Source organism: Suricata suricatta, chromosome 9 (assembly GCF_006229205.1).
Source record: "Suricata suricatta isolate VVHF042 chromosome 9, meerkat_22Aug2017_6uvM2_HiC, whole genome shotgun sequence".
Classification (NCBI taxonomy): Eukaryota; Metazoa; Chordata; class Mammalia; order Carnivora; family Herpestidae; genus Suricata; species Suricata suricatta.
In genome coordinates, this window is record NC_043708.1 from 60,458,093 (window position 1) to 60,485,558 (window position 27,466).

At 40.8% G+C, this 27,466-nt stretch overlaps 1 long non-coding RNA gene across 1 annotated transcript; it reads left to right on the forward strand.

The window, feature by feature from the left end:
• The first annotated feature begins 287 nt into the window (after positions 1–287).
• On the forward strand, positions 288–17,753 carry LOC115301872. The gene is made up of 3 exons (XR_003913332.1): positions 288–325; positions 3,277–3,412; positions 17,610–17,753. It is a non-coding gene; the product is annotated as an uncharacterized LOC115301872 (long non-coding RNA).
• Positions 17,754–27,466: the final 9,713 nt, after the last annotated feature.

Consider the following 27,466-nt stretch of genomic DNA (forward strand, 5'->3'; position numbering starts at 1 on the left):
TCTTTTAAGAAATAATACAATTTATGGCAAAGAAATATTTATCTGAAGTTTATTTTCCTTTACACTCTCCAGCTTTTTTATCAGATAAAGATAACAGTCAGGTAAAGCTAAGTTTTAAAAATTTTTTAATGTTTTAATTATTTTTGATACAGAAAGAGACAGAGCATGAGAGGGGGAGGGTCAGAGAGAGAAGGAGACACAGAACCAGAAGCAGGCTCCAGGCTCTGAGCTAGCTGTCAGCACAGAGCCCGATGCGGGTTCGAACCCACGAACATGAGATCTGACCAGAGCCGAAGCTGGACGCTTAACCGACTGAGCCACCCAGGTGCCCCAAAGCTAAGTTTTTAAAACTTTCCTCAAATTAAAACTAGATAATATAATATAATCTCATTTTAACTCGCTTATTTTCCCATAGATCCTTCCACCCATCCACCCACCCACCCATCCATCCATCCATCCATCCACCCATCCATCCATTCACCAATCCATCTATTTATCCATCCATCCATCCACCCATCCATCCACTCTTGGTTAATCTCTTTCTCTCTCATGGTTTTAAGTATCACCTAATTGCTTATGATGTTCAAATATTTACCTTCAGACCTGATGACTCTTCTCATTTTATGTCTAAGAGCCCACTTGGGCAGCTCCGCTTGGTGTCCAATGAGCACTGCAAACTCCACATGTTCAAAACCAAACTTATTTTTATCTTCCAAATCCAAATTTGCTGTTCCTCCTATATTCCCATATTTCCTATCTCAGTTCATTGATATCATCATCAATTTGGTCACTCAAGCCAAAAATTTGGAGTTTTCCTAGATTTCTCAGCTCTTCTTCATCCTTCCTCCCCAACCAGTCAATGACATCACTTCCTAAATATTTAGTTTTTCTTCTCTTTATCCCAGTTACCATCGGCCTAGGAAGTATACTCACCAGGGTCTTTGACAATAGCTTCCTAACTGGTTTCTGGTCCTTCTTGGCTTTTCTCCATTTACACTGATTATTTATATTCCTGCCAGAATGATTTTTCCAAATGCAAGTTGACTTTGTTGCTCTCCAGCTAATATCCTTCAGTGGCTTTTCTGTTTCCCCTTGGAATAAATCTTAGGCTACTAAACACACACCATCCTCAATCTCTGGACTAATACTTCCTTTTTAATTGTTAAAAATTAATTAATTAATTTTTATTTTAAGTAGGCTTTATGCCTAGTGCAGAGCCCCACGTGCTGGGCTCAGCTCAAGACCTGGGCTGAGACCAAGAGTCAGTCGCTTAACTGACTGAGCCACTCAGGCACCCTGGACTAATACTTCCATCCCTGACTTACTGTGATGTGGACAACTTCTGGTTCTTCTGACTGGAATTCCTTTGTTTCCTTTATGGTCTAGATGATGCCTGCTTATTTACTGAAACACAGCTCAAAGGTCACTTCAGGAAGTTTTCCTAGTCCTTGGACTAAGTTTATCTCCTCTGTGCTCTGTGGTGTATTGCATATACATCTGCTGTAGCACTTAGAATCAAGAGCTGTTTATATGTTGGTTTCACCCACTATCTTTGCAGGTTCTTCTGTGTGAGGAACTATGTGTATTTGTGTGTGCGTGTGTGTGTTTAATCACTGTGCCTGTTATATACCATGGCACATAGTAGGCATTCAAAGACTATTGAAACGAACTAAACAATTCTGGTACATCTTTCTATTGACTACCAGATACACTCCTTCTCTCCCTTGGGCACAATTGGATAAATGCTTCCGAAGTCAATAGTGCTCCATTTTTCTGAACTCTGGGCAGACCACCTTCCTTCTGTGGACACATTCTTTCTTCAGATATGTTAATACTATTGATTAAGTTACAGCTTTCTTTTAGCGCAATCACATTCCAGTCATGTCTCTCTAGACTCCATCCTCGATGCTTTAACTGGGTTGCTTCATTCCTTCCCTCATTAGTTCACTTATTTTAGTCATGGGAGGCTGTATGTTTAAGAGGCAGCGATTAGGTTGTCAATAAATTGGTGCCCTTTGTATTATTCATTGTGTAAGTCCTTCAAAGAGTGAGCCCGGTGGATGCTTCAGTGGGTGGGATGTGTGCAGGTCGGGAGGGCAGGAGTCCTGTATGCTCAGTCCACCCTCACACGTGTCCCTCAGGTTCTTGAGAACGGTTTAGTTTAGAGGGTAAGAGCTCTGGTATTGGAAGGAGGCAGCCCTGAAAAGCACGCAACCAATGGTATTGAACCTCATCATTGCTATTATCGTCACCATCTTTTAACAATGAGTGCTCCAGTCTAGTCTCAGCCTGACTATTCTTCATTCCTCCTCGCCTCCTCCCCTTGGGATGTGATTTGGTTCATAGAGATGGGAGCCTGAGGAAGATCTTGTGGACACTCCATCTGCCAATTGCCTTTTTCTGCTTCTTCTGTTAGGAGATGCTTTGGATTTTTAGGGACTTTATTTATACAGGGATTATTTAGCATTTTTATTCTCTGAAGGTGCTGGCATAGATCCAGTCTGTAATTCTAAGGAAAAGGCGTTTAGCTGTGCCTTTCTTTGTTTGTCGGAACATTTCTGTAGATAAGCACCCTGCACAGTAAATAAACTGCATTGTTATTACATTGCCTAGCAATTTACCTGTAACAGACGGCTGTGCCTGCTATAATGACATGATAGCTAATCCATACCCCTGCATGATTTTATCTTTTACTGGAGGAGGCTGGCAAGTTTAAAGGGGACGCCCTCAAGGATCAGCTAGGGGAAAGCAGTCCTGGCTTTTGTGAGTGAAGTTTGTTTTTTTTTACAGGAGTGTACCAAAAGTCCCGTGTCTGGATTTTGAATGAGTGCTTAATTTCAGGATCAATTACCTTAAGCTTCCCATAAGTAGGTTCTACCTAAAGCTTCTGTTTGATTTAATTAAGGAAGTCTCTCAGTCCTCAAGGCTGTGGTTAATACAAAGATAATTTTTTTTCTTACAGCATTAGAAATTTTGGATATGTAAATAGCCTATCATCCAACTTGTCTCAAAAGGAACCAACAATTGCCTTTGACAATCAGTAAATAAGGCTGCTTTCTTTTATTTAACTTCCTGTATGCTTTTTGATAGAGCCCTCAAAGGGACATTGTTAGATCCAAAGGCAAGACCTATTTTAGAGCTCTATTAGTTTGACCCTGCCTACCAAAACACCCAAACAATTTATAGTGTCACCTTAATTTTCAATGCAAACTATAGAACTGGACTTTCAATTGCAACTCGTTTCTTATGGTTTGCTCTTTGTTTTTTTTTGACTAGACTGAAAGCTTCTCGAAGAAAGAACTGGCTTTGGACTTCTCAGGAGGCTATGCTCCCTCCTGGAAAGGGCACAGACTTAGAGTTCAACCTGGGTTCAACTCCTGGCTTTGACCCATTACCAGCCCTGTGACCTTGGGTAAGTTACTTTTCTATCATCTTTCTGGTGTTGTCCCAAAGCTTGTTTAAGATATACTTCAACCTTTTCTAGGACTCTTATTTACTAAAAATACTTTATATACAAATACATGCTTTATATACAAGTACTTTATATACAAAATATATACATATTTTTATAATATTTTAATTACTTTTCTAAATGGCCTTGGATACCCTTCATGGCTTAAATATTACTGGCAGAGTTTATAATAAGGGACAAGAATTGTTTCAGATTGGGGAAACTTCTCCTAGTGGTACCGATTGCTTTCCCCCCATTCATTCCTGTCCAACCTCAGGAAAGAAAATGTGTCATTTCTTCTTGTGATGATTAGGCAGGGAGGCTGCTTGCCGGGGGACTATTTATATCTCTCTAATCTATTTCTCTCCATCTCCAGCACCACCAATAGCTAACATTTATTGAAGGCTTACGGTGGGCCGTGCGCTCCACAGGCGTGATCTCATTTAATCCCCACTAAAACCATTATTATTGCCATTTTACAGGTGGGGAATTTGAGGCTTAAAGGGGTGAAGCAAATTATCTAAGGTCACACAGCTAATTAGTGTTAGACTCGGGTCCAATCTCTCACCTGGACTAGTGTGGAGGACTGGTAAGGGACTGATAACTGTCTCTCCAGCATCTTGCTTCCCTCCGGTCAACCTCTTTTCCACCTGGAAACCATGTGAGCTTTTGCAAAAGAAAACCCCAAACCTCTTCCACAGCTTCCCCGTTCCTTCCCACCCCCGTGTTAACGATCTGCGTGATTTGGCTTTTGGTCACCTCCCCTGTCTCACATGGTACCACCTTGCCCTTGCTCTCTGCCTTTTGGGACCTTAAGTTCTGGGATCTGCCATCCCTCTTCTGTCCTCAGAGGCTTTGTAAATGTGGTTCCTTCCGGCTGGAGCCCCACCCCACCCCCACTCCCACCCCCACCCCCTTGCTCTGCCAGCAGGCTCCACCGTGTTTGCTCACCTTTTCCTTCCCAGCCTTCTTCAGTGAAATAAAGTGTGTATCGCTCCTCCTACTGATGCAGGACACCACTTGCTGGTGGGACATTTGTACCTCTTTTTCCGCTACTGGTCCTGCAGCTTGAAGATCTGTTTGTTCCTGACCTCACATTAGGTTGGGTTCCCTGTTATGTGCTTCAGAGCAGCTTGTGCCTTATCTTAATAGCACTGATCAGGATTTATAGTTTCAAAAATGTTATCTGTATACCCATTTGGTTACTATCTTCTATACTGTTCTGATTGGAAGTTTTATGAGGACTAATGTCTCTTTTAGCTCATTTTGTATCCTCAGTGTTTAGCACAATACTTGGCACATGGTATTATCATTTATTATGTTGAATAAAAGCTGAGCTTTAGAAACTGGGAAATGCTAAGGATCGTTCCTGGGGTGTCTTAACCCTCTCCTGTTCCTGCAAGGGCAAGCAGCGTGTGCAGACTGCATGGCCTCTGTGCATTCATGTGTGTGTATGTGCACATCTCTAAGTGTGGGTGTGGCACGCACACATACATGCAGACCCATATAGGCATGCACGCGCACACACACACACACACACACACACACACACCCTCTCTCTCCATTACAGGCAGCTGAACCAGGAAGGTGAAGAATATTTTTCATGGCGTTATTTTTATGATAATCTATTTCGATGGTTAATTTGGTTTAGGACACTGATTTATCACCAGTTTATAGATCTCTTTCTCTCTCTCTTTTTATTGTCCTATTTGAATTATAAGGATGACATGTGTGAAATGGAACTTCTTGGCCTATTGTTCTGCTTCTCACGCAACCAGTGTAGTTCAGACAATAAAAAGATCTATAAAATTAATATATACACAGAGTGAGAGATGAAAAGAGAGGGACAGAGACAGAGAAAATGGGTAATGCTTTGGAATTGGATACCGCATTTATATCTCTCTAGTGAAGTTCAGAATCAGAATTTACATGTGGGGAAGGCATACATGAGGTATGAAGGTGTTGTCCTCTCGTGTGGAAAGAGGTTTAGTAATTTTAGCTTACCTATGTTACTCAGAAACCATAGTTTCCTCTTGTTCTTAACCATTTCAAAGGCTTTTTGACTACTGAGATAACTTTAGAAATACGTGCTTCAAAAATGTGATGTTAAAGAAAAGAAATACCAGGCCACTTGGATTATATAATAACTTAGTCTGCCAGGTATGTTCCAGTTTTTTCACCAACAGGCATCTTAAATGAATATTTGCTTGTGAATTTTCTCCAGTGTATGGGATACACCTGGCACATAGTAGGTATTCAAAAATATTTGTCAAATAAAAGGATAACTGAAGGGCACTGGCTACCTGGTCCCCGGAAGTACAAACCTGAGCTTGCTGATTCTTCACCAGAGGAGGCCTAAGCCCCTTTCCCATCATTTCCTCTGCTGGTTATGCCCCCTAACGTCCTTTTCTGGTCAACTTTTCACTTCTTTTGGCTCCCGGTCTCCCTCTGGGTTTTGTTAGTCTTCCCACACTAGCTATTTACCTCCTCCTTTCAAAGAGTGAGATGGGAAAAATTCTGATGCTGAAATCATGCCTTCTGCATGGAAAACAGACAACAGTCTTCCTACCTTCTAAGGAAGTATTTTGAATGACCAGGTGGCAGTTCCCAGATGTGATTTCACTTGAGGTCCCTGGACTGACTATTTATTGCTATGCTCGAAATGATGGTTATTATTGTTACAAATATTATTATGCTGAAGAAGGCAGCTTGCAAGCACAGACAGCTGCATTGTTTACAAACATAATTAATGAGGTGATTTTTAATATCAACAGCTCGGCACCAGCCTTTGTAAAGACTGTTTATGGCCTGGGCCACAGAGCCATTTGTAACTTCTACAGCACTTCTCTGACGGGGCCGCCTCCAAGAGTCATTTCCTTTGGCCGGGCCCTGGTTTATTTTATGAATGACAAAAATAAACCTCTCCTTGTTGCTGGTGAGAAATGGTTTATGTCTAGTGAGCCCATGTTCACCAGAAGATAAACACAAGAATGCTTTTCTAAGAAGTGAAGGTACATTTTCTAGCAGCTAACTTCTGTATTTATACAATAGTCATCCAGCTAAGGTGGCTGTCCTGGGGGACTGGGAAGGAACGGCATATTCCATTTCTAAACATGGAAATGCTTTGTGTGGCACGATGCTCTATAAATACCTGCACTATATCAATACTCAGGAAAATAGCTTCACATAGGCTTTCGACGGCCTAACAATTGAGGCCTTTTACATGACCTCAGACTTTTATTCCATTTAGTTATATTTGGGTGAAGGATTTGAACCAAAGATTTTCTCTCCTCTAAATCTGGCCTGGCCTGGCATAGCCTTTCAGAATGGACTTGAAAGCAAGCCAGTCTTCCTTGGTTTAGTATTAGGCGAAACTCAACTTGTTGTCTTTAGGCTTTATATTCCACTCCTGATTTTGAACTTTGGTGGCTGGTGTACCCCAAATTTGAAGAAGTTTATTCTTATGAGATACCTACCATTGAATACCTTTCCAAGCAAATAGGAGGATGACTCTTCACCTGCATAATAGAAACTCATCATCTTTCTAGCTTCTGCTGTGTTTAAAAGCAAGAAATGAGTGTCCCTGTGTTTCCTGACTTGTTTTTTACATCTCAGAGGTTAGATGATTTAATAGTGTGTTTAAACTTACTGCCTTTTGTTTTCTCCTCCACAAATTCTAAGGGAATTATTGTCAGTCTATTCCCTCTTGACTAGGGAATTGCCCGGATATATCTGTTCAGTAAGAGGCAGTAAGATAGGAAGAGATAAAAAAAGAAGACTAAAAATAATAAAAGTGACCCAAGATAATTAAAGTCAGTCATCTTGTACTTTTTTGGGTAATTTTCAGGCAAATGCCTCTAAAACATAGTTTGATGATCTCTACTCCATGTATCCTCATTTGTTACCTCAATCCACACTGGCTCTGGAGTGGATAATGCAAACTTTGTGAATGGCCCGGGTCTCATAATTTTACGTGTTAAATAAGAGTGTTCATTTAATACAACTCCACACTTATTGAACATCTGGGGATATATACCCCTTACCCTCAGGGAACTTTACCATCTCTCAGAGAAGACAGAAACAAATGATGAAGATTCGTCTCTAAAAGTGCACTCTTCTAAAGAGAATTGTTTGTTTGATCAGTTTGACTGGGATTTTCATTTTGCTGATTACAGTAATGAGTAGAGAGGAGAAATGGAAGAGGCCACAGGGAACTAAATTGATTTGTATAGGAAAGGACATGAAGCTACCAGTGGGACAGAAAAAAATAAATCTAGAAAGTATGAGGAGGGAGTGAGGGACAGGGGTGAACTTTGAAGGGGTGAAGTAAGAGGAAAACTTTGGGGGACCAACTGCCATGATGTCTGGGATTTTAGGGCACAGAAAGGTTTAATGAGAATTTTTATTTATTTTTAAATATTGAGATACTTAAAATATTGAGATATAGAAATTTCCATCATACCAGAGGACTCTTTCAAACCCCCACCCCGTTAGCAGCCTGAGGGTGATCATTATTCTGCTTTTTCTCCCCATAGAGTAGTTTCACATGTTTTTAAACTTGATATATGTAGAATCACAAGGTATGCATTCTTAGTTTCTACCTCCTTACACTCAACATTTTGTCTGTGAGATAGAATTATACATGTTTTTGCATGTTTTAGTAGTTTACTCATTTTCCTTTTTGTGTAGTATTCCATTGTATGACTAGGCTACAATTAATTTGGCTTATTCTATTGTTAGTGGACATTCAGTTTGCTTCTAAATTGGGGCTATTTTGAATGCTGCTGCTGTGAACATTGTTGTACATGTCATTTCTGTTGGGCATATGCCCAGGAGTGCGATTGCTTGGCCACAGGTACTTGTGTAGGCTTGCCTTTAGTTGGAATGGGCAAACCATTTTCCAAGGTGATTACATCAATGGATATCCCCAAAATAGTCTAAAGTTCTCCAGTTGCTCCACATTTTTGGTAACATATAATGAGAACTTTGAGGAATTATTTCTGGGCATCGTGTGGTACAGTTTCCCCCTTTGCTATCATTCGTGAGGCTTCAGGAAAGACCCGGAACCTGGAGTCGGATATATGTCGAATTGCTTGCATTCACTGCTAAGGGCAGCAATCCCAGATTCCCTTGCATTTGAATTTGGCTTCTCCCTTTACTAACTGTACTGTATACTCTTAGGCAAAGTGTGTGTGTGTTGCCTTCTGAGCCTTTTCTTATTCATCTGCAGAATGAGAACTCTAGAATCACTGCATAATTTTAATGAAGATTGAATGAGATAGCACACATCAAGCCCTATGCACAGGGCTAGGCATGTAATTTGTACTAAAAAAAAAAATGGTAGCTTGTGTTACTATTAAGAGAAGTGAGAAAATTCCAATGGAATGGTTACATTCAGGGAGGAAAGAGGTGGGAAACCTGCACCAAATCTCCATATCCAGTTGTTGTTTCTCCTTTCTTAAAAGTTTATGTATGTATTTTGAGAGAGGGAGAGACAGAGAGACAGAGACAGAGAGAGAAGGACAGAGAGAGAGAGCATGTGTACGAGAGTGTGCAAGCAGGGGAGGGACAGAGGGAGGGAGAGAGAATCCCAAGCAGACCCCATGCTCAGCATGGAGCCTGATGCAGGGCTAGGTCTCACAACCGTGAGATCATGACCTGAGCCAAAGTCAAGAGTTGGACACTTAGCTGACTGAGCCATCCAGAGGCCCCTGGAGTTTCTCCTTTCATAGCCAACCTTTGAAAGTTTGGGGGTATGATTATTAAAAACAATAATTCCCCATTGCCAAAAGTTCTGTTCCTTTTTCTGCACCCAGATAGGTATTTGTGACTTGGCAGGCAAAGCATTCTCAGGCTTAGCTTGTGTGAGACATGGGTGTGCCAAAGCCGTCTGGTCACATGATATCATCAACCACCATCACTGAGCAATTTTAGAAACAAGAGTTAAAATAATTAGAAGTCTCTCCTCAAAGGAGGTTGGTAATATGCAAGGTAAGAAAAGATTGAGGAGATAACCTTAAAAGAGAAAAAAGGAAAAAAAAAAAGGAAGCCTATTTAATTTTATGGTTGATGCAACTTGTTACATGTGTGTCCTGCCAGAATAAATCGGATCATCTGATTTTCAAATTGCCGGGTCTATTGTTTCAGAAATAGAGGATGTAAATAATTTCAGTGCAATCTCCCGGATCTGGACCTCTCTCATCCAGAACTGTTATCAGCATTAGCATAATTTATGGTGCTATCTAATAATGAAATCACTGAACACTGATTGTACAGCTTCTTAAAGCTATAATTATTGCTCATTAGGAATGGATTTCATATTGTTTGCTCCTGGCACATAACAAGTTATTGAAAGGGAAAAGTTGTCAGGAGAAGTGAGAAACAGGGAGGGCACTTTTTTGGTTCCTGAGTGTTCTCCCTGATGAATCCATGTGAGATTTTGTTTTTCATAGTAGAGAACAACTGGCCACCCCAGATGCCATTTATTATTTTATTTCTTCTTTAATGGAAATACTTTTAGCTTCACATCATATGTCATTTTCAGTCCGTGAGGTAATACGAGTTCAGTAAATGTAGACTGAATGAATGTGTGAGCAAAGGAGTTACTGAAGACAAAAGTCACAGTGACAACATGTTACAGTTGACCTTTGTCCAGCTCCTACCAAGCATTAACACAAGGACTGCCCATTAAGCTCGCCCAAGAGGCTAGAGTTGGCAGTTTTTCAGAAGTGTTAATCTGAACTAAGTCTTAGTATATTCATCTCTGAACATCTCCGAGTGTTTTTTAAGCTTACACAAGCAAGGTTCGACTTTCCACTATAAAAGATTTGAACAATACATACGATGTACCTAGTAGACTGTGGGCACTCCTTTCATTCAGTTTGGTTGATCCTCTTCCTGAGGTAATGATCCTTAACACTATATGTATTCGTAAACCCTGGTGTTCCTGGTTTTATTGAGACCTCATTGCCTATGGTAACAGGAAAAAGGGAAAAAAAGGCTACTTTTGTTGGCTAGCAAATCACTTCCAGATGGACCATAAGCCTGGAGAAGGCTTGGTCTTTAACTCTAAAGATGGAGGTTTAGTTAGTGATTTCTACTGAATACAATGGTTGGGAGAATTATTCACTTAAGCATGGGAAGGAGTAGTAAAAATGACACTATTTGCAAAACAGAGGACACTGTCAGTATGTTCATGCTTCTGGGAATGGGAAAAGAGGCTTATTAATAAAGACGAGTTCATTATGAACAGTGTCTTTAGCTTGTGATGTTATCAACTTCAATGGAATGTAGCTTGGCCTTGAGATTGGTATATTTTATTTGACCTTCATGGATTGAATGTGACTTTTGTGTTCGTCAATTAATCCAGCCTGGCGATTTATCCAGACCCAGGTCACATTGTGTAGCCTGGCTTCTTTGTACCCGATTCTAGCTTTCTTAGGACCTTTGACATGAAACGTAAAAGCACTAAAGAAATCAAATGAGTATTTCTTTAATAGATTCTTTTCCTTACTTGTTGATAACTGTGCTCTCCTTTCCTTAAATATCCTCTTATCTAGGGCCTTCTAGTCCCTGAGAGTACAGGGAAAATGTCAGATATGCAGAAATTTAAAAAAAAAACCTTATTCTTTCACTGGAAAATTTCAAACTTTAGTAAAACTGTAGAAATGTTTAAATTGCCTTCCAATTTCTGAAAGAAATTGGTTTCCTTTAACGCTTAACGAGATAAACTGCAATTCGATTCAAGTCATTTTTCTGCCTCTCCTTGTTGACAATCTGAGCTCTGTTTTTTTGGTTTCCTCTTGCTTTCTGATTGACTTCAAGATTGCATCTAATCTTTTTATTCTATCTTGCACGAATGCAGTCTGCAATGTGTTGTGACAAGGAGCCAGACCTCCTATTAGCATATATTTATACCTTGCCGCACGCAAAGTGGTGCTCGGGGATTATTAAACCAGGCTGGAGCTCTGAAGATGCATAAAAGGCATCAGATTTAACGCCCCCCCCTCCCCCACCAAAAACCCTCTATTCCAACTGTCTACCCACATGGAGATCTAATTGTTTAGAGAAAGGGATAAATGAGAGGAATCATAAAGAGCAGTCGTGGATAAAGTTAATATGATGGAGGAATTATTAGATAATCACGGATATGGGGAGATGTGAGAGATGATCATTGTCCTCAAAGGGTCTGGAGACACCTTGGAGGAAATTTAAGGGCCATTCTGGCAATCAGTTGATGACATGGTCAAGTTAGCTTACTGAGGAAGGAACTAGAACATGGAGAGATCTGAGCAGAGGTCTGGGAATAGCTAGGTTGGAGGTACTTATGATTAGTAGGGTTCAGAATATGAATTCAGAAAGCCAGATGCCAGGAAATGAAGATAGGGACTAAAATTTTAAGACAGGGTGCCTTCGAGGTGACTTGAAAAGAGGTGATAGGCAGTATTTCTTCGGTTTCTATTTGTTTTTCCATAAATAGAAATCAACAGAGCAAACTCTGAACAACATTGTGATTGATACATGCCTACATATTCTTTGGTGTTCCAGTTTTCTTCCAGTAGCATTCTTGGGCCCTTCCAGTAGGATTCTCAGAGTTTACAAATTAGTAACCTCTGTCTGCTATCAAAACTGGCAATGATCTGACATTAGTCATTCACACATGGGTTCGACCTAATTTCCACTTATGCTAACCATCCCACAGCACTTCTATTTTAAGCCTGTTTTCTCTAATTGCAGAAAGACAGCCTTTGTCTCCTCTGAAAGAAATTTTGAGCGTTAGTAAAAAGTGAAAGAGACAATTTGGGGGAAGGGAAGCTATTCTAATGATTTGTATGCTAAGGGATTGGTCTGGAAGAGAAAGTATTTTTCTCTCTTGATTCCCTAATAGTTCCTTTACCCCTAGGATGGTAGGTCCCAGAGACTGCTTTTGGAAATATCTGAGTTTTGAGAAATTTTTCATTTTGATGCACATCTCACAGTCTTGTATATATTTGTCTTCTTTAATTGTCTATAAGCTCTCTGGAGATGGTATCTCATTTACCTGTGTTTTCCATTGACAATTGGTATCCAATACACAGTGTTTGAGCTGTACATCAGAGGCACCCCAGTTCATCCCACCTTTGCACCTTTAAATGTTTTAGCCTTTGAGATAAGAGGTTAAATCTAGGTGCCACTTGGATTGTATGCCCAAGTATATTGGGGTGGGCTTGGTCTTACTTTGTTTTTATAGGTCCTTGGAGTAGTGAGCTGACCCTCCCTGCTCTGAGGCTCAGGGCCCAGGGCAGCTGTCCCCAGCCCATGCCAGCTCATGCTAGGCCGAGCCTTATTGTCATCTGCCTTTCTCTGGCATCTATGACTTGGGCTGGCATGTTGTCCCTCATTTGGCTCCTTCTTTTCACCTCTGTTGTAAGATTCAGGACATAGTCTGGGCATAGGGAATAGTCAGAGAAGGGCAAAGAAATGACTTTGGGGCCAGTGTAGTGTAATTAGGTCTGAATAACTTAAGAGAAGGGAACTCACAGTGTTCAGAAGTTATTATTTTGCTTTCCTTTGTATACCTTTCCCTCGGGGAACTCGAGGGCTGCAGGGATGGCTGGATTAAAGGCAGATTTCAGGAAACTAAAAACTTGATTTGACTATATAGAGGGACTTTATCAGGGACATATTTCTAGACAGGAGAGGAATGACTAGGCAGATGACTCAATATACTTGATTTTCTTTATTTAAGGATCAAATCTTAAAATATGTGCAAAGAGTGGCTTTTAAGTAGTAAGACCAATTTTATAAGCCATGTGGGAACAGTAAACTCCGTAGGCACTTGGGGAGTGGTATACAGAGATCATAATGTAAGAAGACACTTAAGTTCTTGTTCAGGAAGAGGTTATAGATATTTATAAATATTAGACATTAGGGAAAATGAACACAGGTATGGATCTTATTGAGTTAGGGCAATGACCACAATAATTACTATGGGATTATGACATTAAAACCAGCAGAATAAAATGTAAAGTTCTTAAAGGAAATCAAAGAAGAAGAAAAATAAGAAATAATAGGAAAGCATGGCAAATTAGCACCAAAAAATACAGGAAAGTGAGTCTCAGTTTAATAATAATTATAATAAATAAAAAGTTAATGTGACCAATCAAAAGAAAGAAAGTCAGATTTTTTTAGAACTAAGACTTATCAGTCTTATGTACAAAAAGAATAGTAAAGATTTAAAATAAAGGAGTGAAAAAAGATATCCCAGGCATATATGAACTAAAAAAATCAGAAGTCGCATTTTTTATATTAGGGAAAATGGGATTTAAGATGAAAAACCTAATACAGGATAAAAAGGCACATGTGTTCAGTAAGGGAGATAAACCCAATAATTATGAACACAGGTGCTGCTAGCAATAAGACCACAAAATATAAAAAGCAACAACTCACTTACCTATGGCAAGACACATATAGATCAAAATTATGGTTGGAACTTAAAAAAAAACCTCTTGGACACTGGCGAAGCAAACAGAGAAATAAGAAAAATATAGGGGCACCTGGGTGGCTCAGTTGGTTAAGCATCCAATTTCAGCTCAGGCCATGATCTCATGGTTCTTGGGTTCGAGCCCCATGTCAGTCTCTGTGCTGTGTGGAGCCTGCTTGGGATTCTGTCTCCCTATCTCTCTACTCCTCTCCCACACACACTGTTTTTCTCTCAAAATGAATAAATATACTTAAAATATTAAAAAAAGAAAAGATATAGAACAAACATATATAATACATTCTTTTCAGGCCTGTGTGATGTAAATAAAGTTTAATAAATTCTGAAGGCTCAATTCATATAGGTTATATTTTTTGACTGTGATGCAGTAGAACTAGAAATCAATAATAAAAGGAAAGCTAACTAACTACCTAACCTAAGTGGTAGGAACTAAAAATGATTTTAAAAATTTGCCCACAAGGGGTACCTGGGTGGCTCAGTAGGTTAAGCATCCAACTTCAGCTCAGGTCATGATCTCATGGTTTGTGAGTTCGAGCTCTGTGTTGGGCTCTGTGCTTAGAGGCTGGAGCCTGCTTCCAGTTCTGTGTGTGTCTCTCTCTCTGCCCCTCCCTTGCTAATGCTCTGTCTCTCTGTCTCAAAAATAAATAAGCATTAAAATTTTTTTCTTTAAATTTGCCCACAGATTTTACATATAAAAACTAATTGAAGAACTATTTTCTTTCTTTTTAAATGTTTATTTATTTATATATTTTTTGAGAGACAGAGCATGAGCAGGGGAAGGGCAGAGAGAGATGTAGACACAGAATCTGAAGCAGGCTCCAGGTTCTGAGCTGTTAGCACAGAGCCCAACATGGGGCTCAAACCCACAAACTATGAGGTTATGACCCGAGCCAAAGCCGGCCAGTTAACCGACTGAGCCACCCAGGTGCCCCAGAACTTTTTTCTATATGAAACCTGTGTCAATGTAATTTTTTAAATAATTTTTTAATGTTTATTTATTTTTCAGAGAGAGGACAGAGTACAAGCTGGGGAGGGTCAAAGAGAGGGAGACACAGAATTGGAAGCAGGCTCTAGGCTCTGAGCTTTCAGCACAGAGCCTGATGCGGGGCTTAAACTCACAAACTGTGAGATGATGACCTGAGTTGAAATCGGGTGCTTAACCGACTGAGCCACCCAGATGCCCTAGTGTAACTTTTTGTCCAATCTCTGGAGAATTTGTCTTCTGGTATACGGGGTGGAAGACTCTATAATGAATTAAATAATAGTTGAGAAAAAAGAAAAAGGAAACACTTTCTCCTATATAGACATAACTCACATAGTTAGAAAAAATTTTGGAAATATGAAAAAGTAGAGCACATAAGCAGCTCCTTTCAGGTGACTTCTCCTAATTTGTCATGATGATTGGAAAGACAGAGCAAGTGGAGCTGCATCCTTATCTGAGAGTGTGTTCTTAACGAAGCTTTCTGAGGACCAAAATATTCACATCAGAAACCCTGTAGAACATTGAGGAGTCAAGAGGAGGATCATAATTCTTAGGTATCTGTGGCTTATTCTAAAGAGCCTTTAAGACAACCCAAGAAATAGGGCAGGGCTGGAATTCCAGATATTTTGCTTTGTGAGGGAGGGACTATTGGTGTCATCTGTATTTGTCTCTGGGCTGGTGTGGCCAGGGTAAACATGGGCTACTTATTGAACTGAAACTTTTTAACCTAGGAAATCTCGGGTAATATAATTGTTGGCGTCATCAGTAAAGTGGGCTGGGTTTCCTGGAAAGCCAGCTCTGAAGTGAGATTAGCATGTAAGAGGTTTATTAGAGAGTGCTCCTAGGGCCAGTGCTCTTAGGGCCAACAGCTGGAGAAAGGAAGGGAAGGGAAGGCAGAGAAGGAAGCAGGTCTGAGCAGGGCAATGAAATGAAGATTCAGCAGAGCAGATGTGATATGGGAAGTTTTGAAGCTGAGATAACTTTTTTGATTTGTCTTGAGTTGAGACTTGCAGCTTTCAACCAGTCATCAAATAAGTCTATGCCTGAAAGAGTACTTCAGCTTGGGTAAGGTGGCTCTTTTCAGCAGGGCAATTCCCATAATGAATAATAAATCATTCATTTCTAAAGGAGAATATGAGCAGTGTCTGCCACCATAGTGATGTAATTCTGGCTTGAAATTAGTTATTTGTTCGTTTGTTTAAAAAAGTGAAGGGTTCAGTATTTAAGAGTAAACTGGTTCAGCAGTTAAGAGTAAAATTCTTCCCAACTTCGTACTTGCTCTTACTATGGGTACAGTGTGGAGGAAATGGCTCCATGAACATGAATGGAAAGAACTGTGCTTTGTAAAGCTGTAACACAGAGAGCTCTGGTATTTTTTCCCAAGGATTCTCTTACCTGAATATGACACTAAGGGTAGGAGTATCCTTCCTGGGTTTTTTTTCCCCATGTATGAAAGAGGGAAACCATGAAATGTTTCATAAATGTTTCAGGTACTTTATGTACCTGTTGTCATACTTTATGTATTAGTTTTGAAAAGAATTTTAAAGTTCCAAAGAATACACTGGGACTTGTTTTTCTCACCTCAAGAATGATTGCAAGGTAAGAAGAAATACCTTGTACCTCTACCCAATCTCCCTACTTTGTCTCACCTTAAACCAAGAGAACCCAATGGAGGGAAAGGGAAAGGAAGGTTATAAGTAAGATGGAAAGCGTGGTATTAGCAGGAGGAAGACAGGACAGTAAGGGCATTCTGTAATGTAGATGATGGAAGTTGTTTGTCTTTGATCCTTTGTAGGTTGCCTTCTTGACGATACTTTTATCTTGATGACACCTTATGTACCTTAAGATGTGCACTAGCTGTGGACACAGACCCCAGCAGTTAAAGCCTATATCCAGCAGGGCAGCCCATGTTCACGGAAAGCAGGGACTCAGCATGTGGGTCCTGGGGCCAGACTATTTCAGTTCGAATACCGACCGACTTCACCTCCTGCTGACCGTTTGGTCTTGGGCAAGGGGCTTAACCTCTCTGGTCCATTCTTATCTATAAAATGGGTTGATAATAATACTAAAGGGTGTGTTGTTGAGAATTGAATGAATCAGCCCTGTAAAATCACTTTGAACATAACAAAATACTTGAAAAATACTACCTATTATTTGCCCTGTGGGGCCACCTTCCCTGTTGCCCTGTTGTTGACAGATAACTTTAACATCGCACACAATGCTCCTGTTTACCCAGACCTTCCACTTAGGGTCAGACGTTCAGGCTCAGAATGTTTTTGGTCACTGCCTTCTCTGCGCATCATCTAAGCAAGTGTACAGAGGCTACCATATATTCTTGCTTCCTACATGCATTCTGACACAAATAATTTCCCAGTTAATAATTTTCACCCACAATTTTCTATCCTTGTAAGGATTATTTCTATTCCTAAACTACAGATGGGGTCATTTCCAAGTCTTATAAAAAGATTATTTCAAGATTTTTTCAAGTATAGATTTTCCCTTAAATCTCTCAATCTTTCCCTGCCTCATCTTGATTATCTTGGAAGATGAATTTTTAATGAAAAAAAAAAAAAGAAGGCAGAGATTAGAGGTAGGGACCCTCATACTAGACCAGTCTTTTTCCTGATCATTCACTCTTAATAATCCCTTTTCCTCTTTCCCATTCTCTCTTCTCTTTCATCCTATTCTCCTTCAAGGAAGAAAGAGCCAAGCTGGAAAGCAGTCTGTGAGACCATGAAGGATGGAATTCATTTTCATCAACAGAAACAGAGTAAAATGAAAGAATTTAAAAGGTGGACATGGGAGCTGGTGATCTTGACCTCCTTGGCCCCAAACTTTGAAGCTGAGAAAATGTACAGTTTTCGGTGACAATTTTATACTTGTATTAACAGTTTGTGTTATTTAGCGATAGATTTATTCCTTTAATTAGACTGTAGGCTTTTCCTCTGTAAAATATGTACCAATTAATTAATTAGTTAATGAGCAAGTATGTTTGTGCCAGGCACCACCTTCAGTTCTGGAGATATAGTTGTGAGTGAGCAAAAATAGACATCAAAGCCCTTATGGAGCTTATGTTCTTGGGAGAGGAGAAAGTGTGTAGCTCAACAAATACATCTATGTTGGCTGGTGATAAGAAGGAGAAACAAAGTAGTGTTAGATAAGTAAATACAAAAAAGAAAAAGAAATAAGAGAAAGAACAGAAAATAAAGTAGGATGAGGGGACAGGTGGTGACAGATGAATGCAGGTGTGTGCTACTTTGGACGGCGTGCTCTCCTTTCTGAAAGAGTTTTACTTGAGCTGAGACCTGAACAGCACAAGAGACCTGGGCAAAGGGCATGGCAAATGCTTGACACTAAGTCTTTAAATTCAGTGATAATGGAAACTTTAGTGTGATTAAAAACAACATTATTAAACTGAAAGAGATAAAAGAAACAAACAAAAGTTTCTCTTGTCATTGTCACCAGGTGAACTTTGAGAAGGAATACCTAGGATTTCCCCAGAAACCAGATTTTCCCTGTGTATATGTTGGTCACGTCCATAGCGAGGCGGTTAACATTCACGGGCCACTTCTTAGAACATGTTGATGATCATTACAATCTTAGAAAGTTTTTCTTTTCTGTATTCATTCCTCATGCTACCTTGTGAGAGAATAAAATGTAAGGCTAAGTATGATTCATTATAAGTCTTTATTTTGAGGGAGAGAGAGACAGACTGAGAGTGAGGGAGAAACAGAGTGAGAGGGAGACACAGAATCTGAAGCAGGCTCCAGGCTCCGAGCTGTCAGTGCAGAGCTTGACATGGGGCTCGAACCCACAAACTACAAGATCATGACCTGAACTGAAGTTAGATGCTTAACTGACTGAGCCACGCAGGTGCCCCCCTCATTATTTTTAAAACCTACCATTCAAAATGACAGAAACAAGAAGGAACCAAATTGGTGGCATTGGAATTAGTCATTCCAGTGACTTTTATGGAAGTTCTTGTTTTATCTGTGTATACTTGGTTTCAGGGGGTTACATACGTCTAGGAGTTGTTCATCCTTCAAACTTACCTCCGTCTGGTGGCCACTTTAACATCTGAAAATCCCCATGCCTTTCCATCAAAATCTTCCACAGGAGATATAGGGCTTGCTGAGTTAAATTTTTATGGTAAATTCCCTTTGTATGTTTATATCTCATTATGCCTTGAGTTCTTACGGTGTTGTTTTCAATCATCCCAAACACATGCAACATAAGGCTAAATATTTTTTTCTGCTGTGATATTCATGTATCTATGAAATAAAGAGTGCAACCATTTGGGAATGGATGGACCTTTTAGATTTGCAGTCCAGACTCCAGTTTTATCTTTAGAGCAGGCAGCATGCCCAGTTTATGTTGTACTTTCTTTCTAGGCTGTTTTGCTTTGGCTAAAGTAGTTTTCAGTGGGTGAAATAGCTTGTGCTGTAGCTTCTTGCATAGAATTTTGGTTTTAAGGCCTACAAGAGAGGGAAAAATCATCCTATATTTCTACTCTATGGCCACCAGATGGGACCCATTCCAGTGATAATTTGAGAGCAACAGTAGAAGAAACAGGTTTGAGAATCACAGAGCAGAGGTGTTTGCTGCCGAAGAACAGGGTGGACACACTTTTATTATCCTCTGCATTTTTTGATCTCTGCCCCAAGCTTCCACAACTTCCAATGAGGCTTTGCAAACCAATTTCATTTTAAAACATGTGTCCAGAGCAGGATTTCTGGTGGGTTTATAATAGGTCTAAAGATGTCTATAGGGTATAGGAGTGTGAAAAGAAAACAGAAGTGGTGGAAACAGGAAAAAAAGTAAGAGAGAGTGAAGAAGCAAAAAGAATTATGAAATCAGTCTCCTTCATATTCCACAAATATATTTGAGGAAGATGATCCCTGAAGAGGAGAAAGACTAGTGATGATGGAGGCTGTGGTGGACGGGGAGGATATGGTGGAGAAGGAGATAGAGGGGAAGGATCTAGTGAAAGAAGTAGTGCAAGAGGTTGTGGAAGTGGGACAAGTGGTCAAGTTGGAGATGGAGGAGGGTGGGAAGAGACGGTGGTGAAAACAGTGGAGTTGGAGGCAGTAGAGATGGTGGTGGAGGCGGTGGTGATAACAGTGGTGGGAAAGGTTAGTTACCGTGTTGGAGGAGATGGAGATGGTAATGAAAGTGGTGACGGTGAGGTGGTGGTAGAAGAGTTGGTGGAGAGGATGATGGGGGTAATAGAGGTGGTGGAGGTAGTAACCAAGAAGGTAAAGGAAGCAGTCAATTAGTAGAGGAGGTGAGGACATTGGTGGAGATGGTTGTGGAAGTGAGTATTGTAGAGGATATGATGGAGGAGGCTGGCGGAGTGGTGCAGGAGCCTGTGGAGGTGGTGGAGGTGGCAGTGGACGTATCTGTGGTGGTAGCTGAGGTGGTGGCAGTGGGAGAACCTACTGGGTTATATAAACAATCAATCCTAACAGAAGGCAGAGTGAAATACGTGCACCAATGTATGGGGCAGCAAGCAGCTATTTTTAAAAACTCTCTCTCTCTTTTTAAATGTTTATTTCTGAAAGAGAGAGAGAGAGAGAGAGAGAGAGAGGCAGAGAGACTGGGAGACAGAGAATCTCAAGCAGGCTCTGTGCTGTGAGTGTAGAGCCTGATGTGGGGCTTGAACTAAAAACCCGTGAGATCATGACCTGAGCTGAAATCGAGTCAAATGCTTAACTGACTGAGCCACCCAGGCACCCCAAGCAGCTGTGTGTAATACTTTTTTTCTTAAATGACTCAGACAGCAGTTGAACAGCATTAGTGACCACTAATTCCCATTCTGATGACTTTTACTTGCTAGACTGGATCAAGCATAGGCAATCAAAAGTCAAAAATACTTAGTTCCTGGGTAGCTCAGTCAGTTAAGTGTCTGACTGACTCAGGTCATGATCTCATGGTGCGTGAGTTTGAGCCCTGCATGCGGCTCACTGCTGTGAGCACAGAACCTGCTTCGGATCCTCTGTCCCCCTCTCTCTGCCCCTCCCCAGCTCGTTCTCTCTGTCTCTCTCAAAATAAATAAACTTAAAAAAATACTTAGTTTCTGTTTTCATTGAGGATAGGCCTATTAACAGACAATTATAATAGAGTAAAATTAAATGCAATGGTAGAGATTTTAAACATCTTAGAGAGGAGTGATAGATAACCAAGGTGGGTAGTGTTGGGGCCAAGGGAAGCTTTTTGGAACAAGTCGCACCATAAGGATGAGAGAATTGGAGATTGGTTGGGTGAAGGAGAAGATGAGCGTTAGCGGTGAAATTGACTCTCTGTATGACTTTCCTTCCTGTCTACCTGCATACGTAAAGTTTGTTGCATTATCTTGGTGTTTAGAATCAGGTTTGAAAGTTTCCACAGATGCAAAAAGTAAATCATAAGTGGCATTGGGGTCTTCGGGTGCTTTGTCACGACATGTTCAGAAATAGAAAAGGATGAGCTGGTGCCATCAAATTCTTCAACCCCACCCATTCTCTGAGCTTAAGAAGTGAGTGGGAAGACAGCGTTTGAATAGTTTTTCCTATCAGAGGAAGCAGGACAAACAACAGCATTTAGGCTGAAATGGGTGGGCGGGCAGTCAGTATCTGTGTAGAAGATGGGTTGCTTACTCAGAGAAGACCTGATATTCAAGAAAAAGTCAGCCAAAAATATGAGTCACTCATTAGCCTCTTTAAAAGGTGGAACATGCCAAGGCAGAGAATGGAAATAGACTCTTATTAACTTGGATTAGGATGTACCCTTAGATATAACATGTCTCTAGCAATGAAAAAAAAATGGTCTAAAAAAAACAAGCCACACATCTCCTTGACCTAGTTAAAATATACACTATTTTAGAGAGCAGGCGGATAACCCATGGTTTGGTCAAAAAAACGACTCCATAAGAATGCATGAGATATATTTGAATAGAGAGTTCCAAAGCTTGTTTTCTTAAACAGAGAACTTATTAAAGGCTATGAAATAGGCTTCGGAAAATTGAGTTCCTGGAATAAATATTGCAAATGACTATTCAGAGACCATGAAGTGTGAGCTTTCAGACCTACCCCTCAGCCACGAGTTCCCCGGCAAAGGAGGAGGAGTTAGGGAGAGGTCAGTGCATCTTCGAGCCATGGTGCCTCCACAGTAAACAAAAAGGATGCACCAAGGAGGTTGAATAGCAGCTTGATGCCATTTATGCAGAATCAGTGAAGGCAGATCGCTTGTCCAAAACTTGGTGCATGGGCCCACCTACCCTGGAAAACAGGCTATGGATTGCACAAGATAAAATACTAGAAGCTGACCTCTGAACCACTTATTTAAATTCATTTCTGGCTGATTCTTTCCAAATAGCAATTGAGTTTGACTATTGTGTTCAGCCATCTGCAGCCCGTGTTTATAATTTTCATGCTGTCACTGTCTCTGAGATTTTCCCGGTTAATATTATTAAGGGGTGGATATATGATTTCCTGGGTGGTTCAACTCCCTCTTCTGGTCCGTTTTGATAAGAAAGTGCCTACCTGCTGCACCAAAAGGGCTTTTACTGGCATTTTGAGTTTTTGCTTGTGAGGAAATACTATAGGAGACAGAACCACTCTATGGGTTGCCTTTCAGATATAGAATTCTGTGTAATTTGCAAAAACTATTTATAAATTCTAACTATTAACTCAGCCTTTCTTGCTGGCCTCACAAAAGCAGCTCTTAGGAAATAAAGCATTTGGGACCCAGTGGGAAAGATTCCAAACTCGTTTGCCAAATCTCCTGAGTTATCCCAACTCTCACCTGAGATTCTGGGATTTTCTATCAAGAAGGGGAGGGAGACATTGGCCCCATTTGGAACATTGATGATAGGGAGTAAATAGACTTGTCTGTTTTTCAAAGATAATTGTGGGTTATGAAACAAAGCTAAGTAGGCAGCAAAATCCTACGCAGATTACAAAAGATGTTTTACATCTCTGCGTTAGCACACGTAATTTTAGGCCCCGGAGCAATGTCTGGTGGACCAGTTGAACGTGCTAGGGCAATTGTTTAATGAATCCAAGAGAAGGTTGGAATTAGATCATGGATTATAGATTCCTAGAACTGGAAAGGCCTTTAGAGATTTTCTAAGTAACCCCTTTTGCTTTATTACTGAGGAAACTGGAGCTCAGAGAAGCTTGGCTATTTTAAGTGATGATCAGAGTAGCTAAAGCCTAAATTTCTGATCCCTAGCCCTGTGCTTTGAGATGAGGTCAACTGGACCTTAAATAATGGTCTGCTGCCTTCACTGTGGATGTTCCCCAGAACATGTCATGCTGGCCTGTGACTCCTCACAGCGATTCCTGCTATTTGGCGATCACAAAACATCTTCCTCTCATTTGTTTTGGCCATACCTCACTGGCAGGGCAGCATGCCCTGTACGGCGGGGTCCACGAAGCCTGGCTCTGACATTTGTGTGAGGGATGCTCAGGGGAGTCTTTGAGTTCTGGTTCCCAGGCTGCTCTTTCCCACCTTAAACTCTCTCTTTTCCTGGGATTCCTTTTCAAGCTGAGGGGTAAAGTAGCTAGCTATAGGATTTCTGCTTTGCTGAAACATGGGTAAGACTTGCAGAAGTCTTGACCAAAGTATTCAAACTCTCTGAGCTTTTGTTTCTTATTTGTAAAATTAAAAAAAAAAATTCATGGGGTTTGTGCCACACGTAGTCCTGAGTACAAAAGAGACATTTAATAAATGTTTGTTCTCTGGGTACCTGGATGGCTCAGTTGGATAAGCATCCAACTTTGGCTCAGGTCATGATCTCATGGCTCGTGGATTTGAGCCCCACATCTGGCTCTGTGCTGACAGCTTGGAACCTGGAGCCTGCTTTGGATTCTGTGTCTTCCTGTCTCTCTGCTCCTCCCCTGCTCATGCATCCTGAAAAATATGTTTGTTCTCTCTCTTGCTTGTATAATAAAATTTCTGAATATGCTGGTTTATGATTAGTTCAGGGAAAATTATTTTAACTGCTTTTTTTGTTTATGATGATAACACATATTCATTGTAGAGAATCAACAATGAAAATTATGAGGTTCCCTGAACACCTCGCATCCAGATAAAACTATTCTGCCTACTTTTACAACATTGTTCCAGTCATCTGTATTTATCTATGTATATATATTTGTATTTATAATTTTACCTAAAATGAAATCATAATACAAACACCCTTTTGCAAACTACTCAGTGAGAGGTTAATTCAAAGAAAATGCTGATAGATGTTTTCCATTAGATCTGGGGGCGTTTTTAGTCCCAAATGTAGGACACAGTGGATGACACAGTCTCATCTCACAGATTAAAACTTTGCCATGACCTGATTTGTACTCTTCTTCCCAGGAGAGAAAGAGAGAAATGCCACTGAGTATATACAATGTCATTTCTGGAGTTTGTGAAAAATTTGCCAACCAAGGAAGTCTGCTTTTATTTATCTTAATAAAAGATAGGGTCAATAAATGGTATCTGTTCCTAGACTCTTTGGAGTCCCTTAATCTCCTCAGTTCGACCCTTCCCGCATCTTCCAGAGGACTCATCCACAGGAGGGCATAGACTGCCCTGTGGTTTAGCCCATTGGCTCTTGCTGACCTGTAGCAATGGGCAACCATTGTTTTTGTTTAGACCAATCTCCTTGATGGCCCAGTGGCTTCTCCGGTGAGACAGAGTGACATTAGCCACGCTCTGTCCTTTACCTGCCTCTCAGCTTTATCTGTGTTCTCTGTTTTTTTTTTGGGCCTGTGCCTGTGGTGACCTGAGTGGCAATTTAGCACCAAACATTAAGAAGTCATGCAGACCAATTCTGCCATGAGTTTATAACCTAATATCATGATGTGCCCATTCACCTCAGTACTCATCAGTAGAAAATACAACTAACTGAAAGTCTTTGGGTGTTGGAGGCTTGGATCCTACTGAGCAGATGAAAACCTTCAGTATCATAACCTTATATAGGAATATCTCACCAACATGGAAAGGTTCTTAGGAAGGATGCTAATCTTTATTATGTGGTCCCAGCCCACCAATATCATATAAGCAAGGACCTGTTTTACACTTGAAGATCCTGTGATTAGAGTTAGCAATTTCAAAGTAACGTTTCCAGGCTGCGTTGTGTTTTGCCATAATTGGGCCTAACTCTCTCCCTGAATCTCTCTGAGTTCAGCTTCCTCCCATCTCCCTTCTGCTCACCACAGGAATCTGCACTGATTAATTAGTGCCAGATGTATCAAGGTGGTTTTGTTAGGCAGCTTTCTTCTAGGAAGAGATGGGCTGAATACACCCACTCATTTCCCACCATCTCCAGAAGGAGCAGCTTTTAACGATGGCTCTGATGCAGGGCCTTTAACCATGACCTAAAGATGAAAGGCTCATCACCAGTCTTATCTGCTCATCAACAACCAGGCAGCAGCGGTGATATGCAATCAAGACTCACTGGCACCTCTAATGTCTGTCCTGAGAGGGTTCTGCTGCGGCTTGCTGTGGAGATGAAGGCATTCTGGAGCCACATGGGGGGTTCTAGAACTTCTGACCTTCTTGTGCTAAGTTTCTGTCATAACCTAAGATTATGTGTCCATTTCTCATTAGGAGTAATGGTAAATTTGAAGGAAATATAATATCCTTAAGTTAGAAGTTTGGAATTTTACTTTTTTGAGCTTCTCCAACAGAAAGCTTCTATAACCTATGTGGCATCTGACATCTAAGGAGGATGTGTGTATGTCCCTGTGCATGTGTGTTCTCATTCATTGATTACTTTATGTTTTATCCCTAGATACTGAGAATTACTACATAAGATGATAAGATGTTCTGGGGCAGCCAGCAGGGAAGTCAAAGGCGTAGATCTTTGCCTTGGAAATTCTGCAGGAAAATGAAATGGGCTACCCATATATTTATATTCATGTGTGCTCATAAATGGACAAGCTGGAACTTCTCTTTCTCTTTAAAAATTTTTAAAAATGTTTTACTTATTTTTGAGAGAGAGAGAGAGAGAGAGACAGACAGACAGACAGACAGCCTGAGCAGGGGAAGGTCAGAGAGAGAGGGGGACACAGAATCTGAAGATAGGATCCAGGCTCTGAGTTAGCTGTCCGCACAGAACCTGACACAGGGCTCGAACCCACAAACTGTGAGATCGTGACCTGAGCTGAAGCCGGTGGCTCAATGGACTGAGCCACCCAGGCGCCCCAGAAGAACTTCTGTTTCTAAATTGTGAAGGAAATCCATGACTGACATGTCTTATCTATGACTGAAAGATTGGTGCTACTTTGTAACTAAATGCACTCATCTGTGAGGGAGCTGAATTTGACTGGGACATGTCTGAATTTCCATTGTGCTCCTCCACCCTTGGTTAGCAGTGAGACTAACAAGTTCCCCAAAGGTCAGGAAAGGAGAGCTAGCTTGTCCCAGAAAATGTAGACAGAAGTTACTTTGTGTGCGAGGTATTTTCCATTTTCTCTCCAGGTCTGCTCTCCATCTTTCTCCACCCACTCATTACACTGGTGGCTCCCTTGCCCTCAGTTTTCTAGAGGGTTTGACAGTAGGAGGCATCTTTGTTATCCTGGGAGGCAGGAAGGGAGTAAGGTCAGGGTATTTATTCTCTTGATTCCCTTCCTGCTAAGTTGCTGTGGATTGGCTGTGTCCATCTACCTATGACACAGCTCCTGTCAGAATGTTTTTCCTCTCTCCAGACTGAGATAGATGCTTTCTCCTCTTGCCCTTTCAGCTACAGGGAAGTAATAGCTCCCTGCTGTTGCCAGGCCTAAGGCTAGTTTCCTTACACTCTGTCCCTCTTTGTAAAAATCCATTTACTAGATTTTTTTCTGTTACCGTATTTGAGATGCCATCTTTTTCTGCATGGATCCGGAGTATAATACTAGATAAACATTTTATCCTTCGATGACAAAGAACAGAAGCTCATACACACCAGCTCAAGTACAAAGTGAATTTACTGGAAGGACACAGGGGAGGTAAGGAACATATACCAAATCATCGGGAAAATCAGTTTCCAAAACCATTTCTTCTGTCTCTGGTAGGACTATGTCTTTTCTTATCCTTGTTTTTTCTGTAAATCTGCTTTCTTCTGCTGCCATCTACATATTGGCATTGGCTGGCTGTCTTATGGATTTTTTTTTTTCACTTTGTTTGGTGATGGTATAAGCTCTGGCACTGACCCTATTTAATCTTTCAGTTCAGGGAATCCCCACCACTTAACTGTTTCTCAGTGTCCTATTTCCAGGATCCTGCAAGAGGAATTCAGAGTGCCCCAGTTTGAGTTAGGTCCATTTATGGTCCACTCAGGTGTGTTGGAGGACAGGGGTACACAGGACTACTCTTTTCCAGGGATGTGAACTTTCTTTCCTCCCAGAAAGGTGTGTGGTTGGGGTTAATTGTGAGCATCTCCACATAGTACAGTGAGTTAGTCTTATGAAGAATATGATTCAAATCCCGGGTGAGAGTGTTGACTAATTTAGTCCTTAAATCATTTGGAAAGGCAACTTATCTGCTTCATTCTTTAAAAATTTCAGTGGAGGTGTAGCAGGATTCTCACACAGACAGT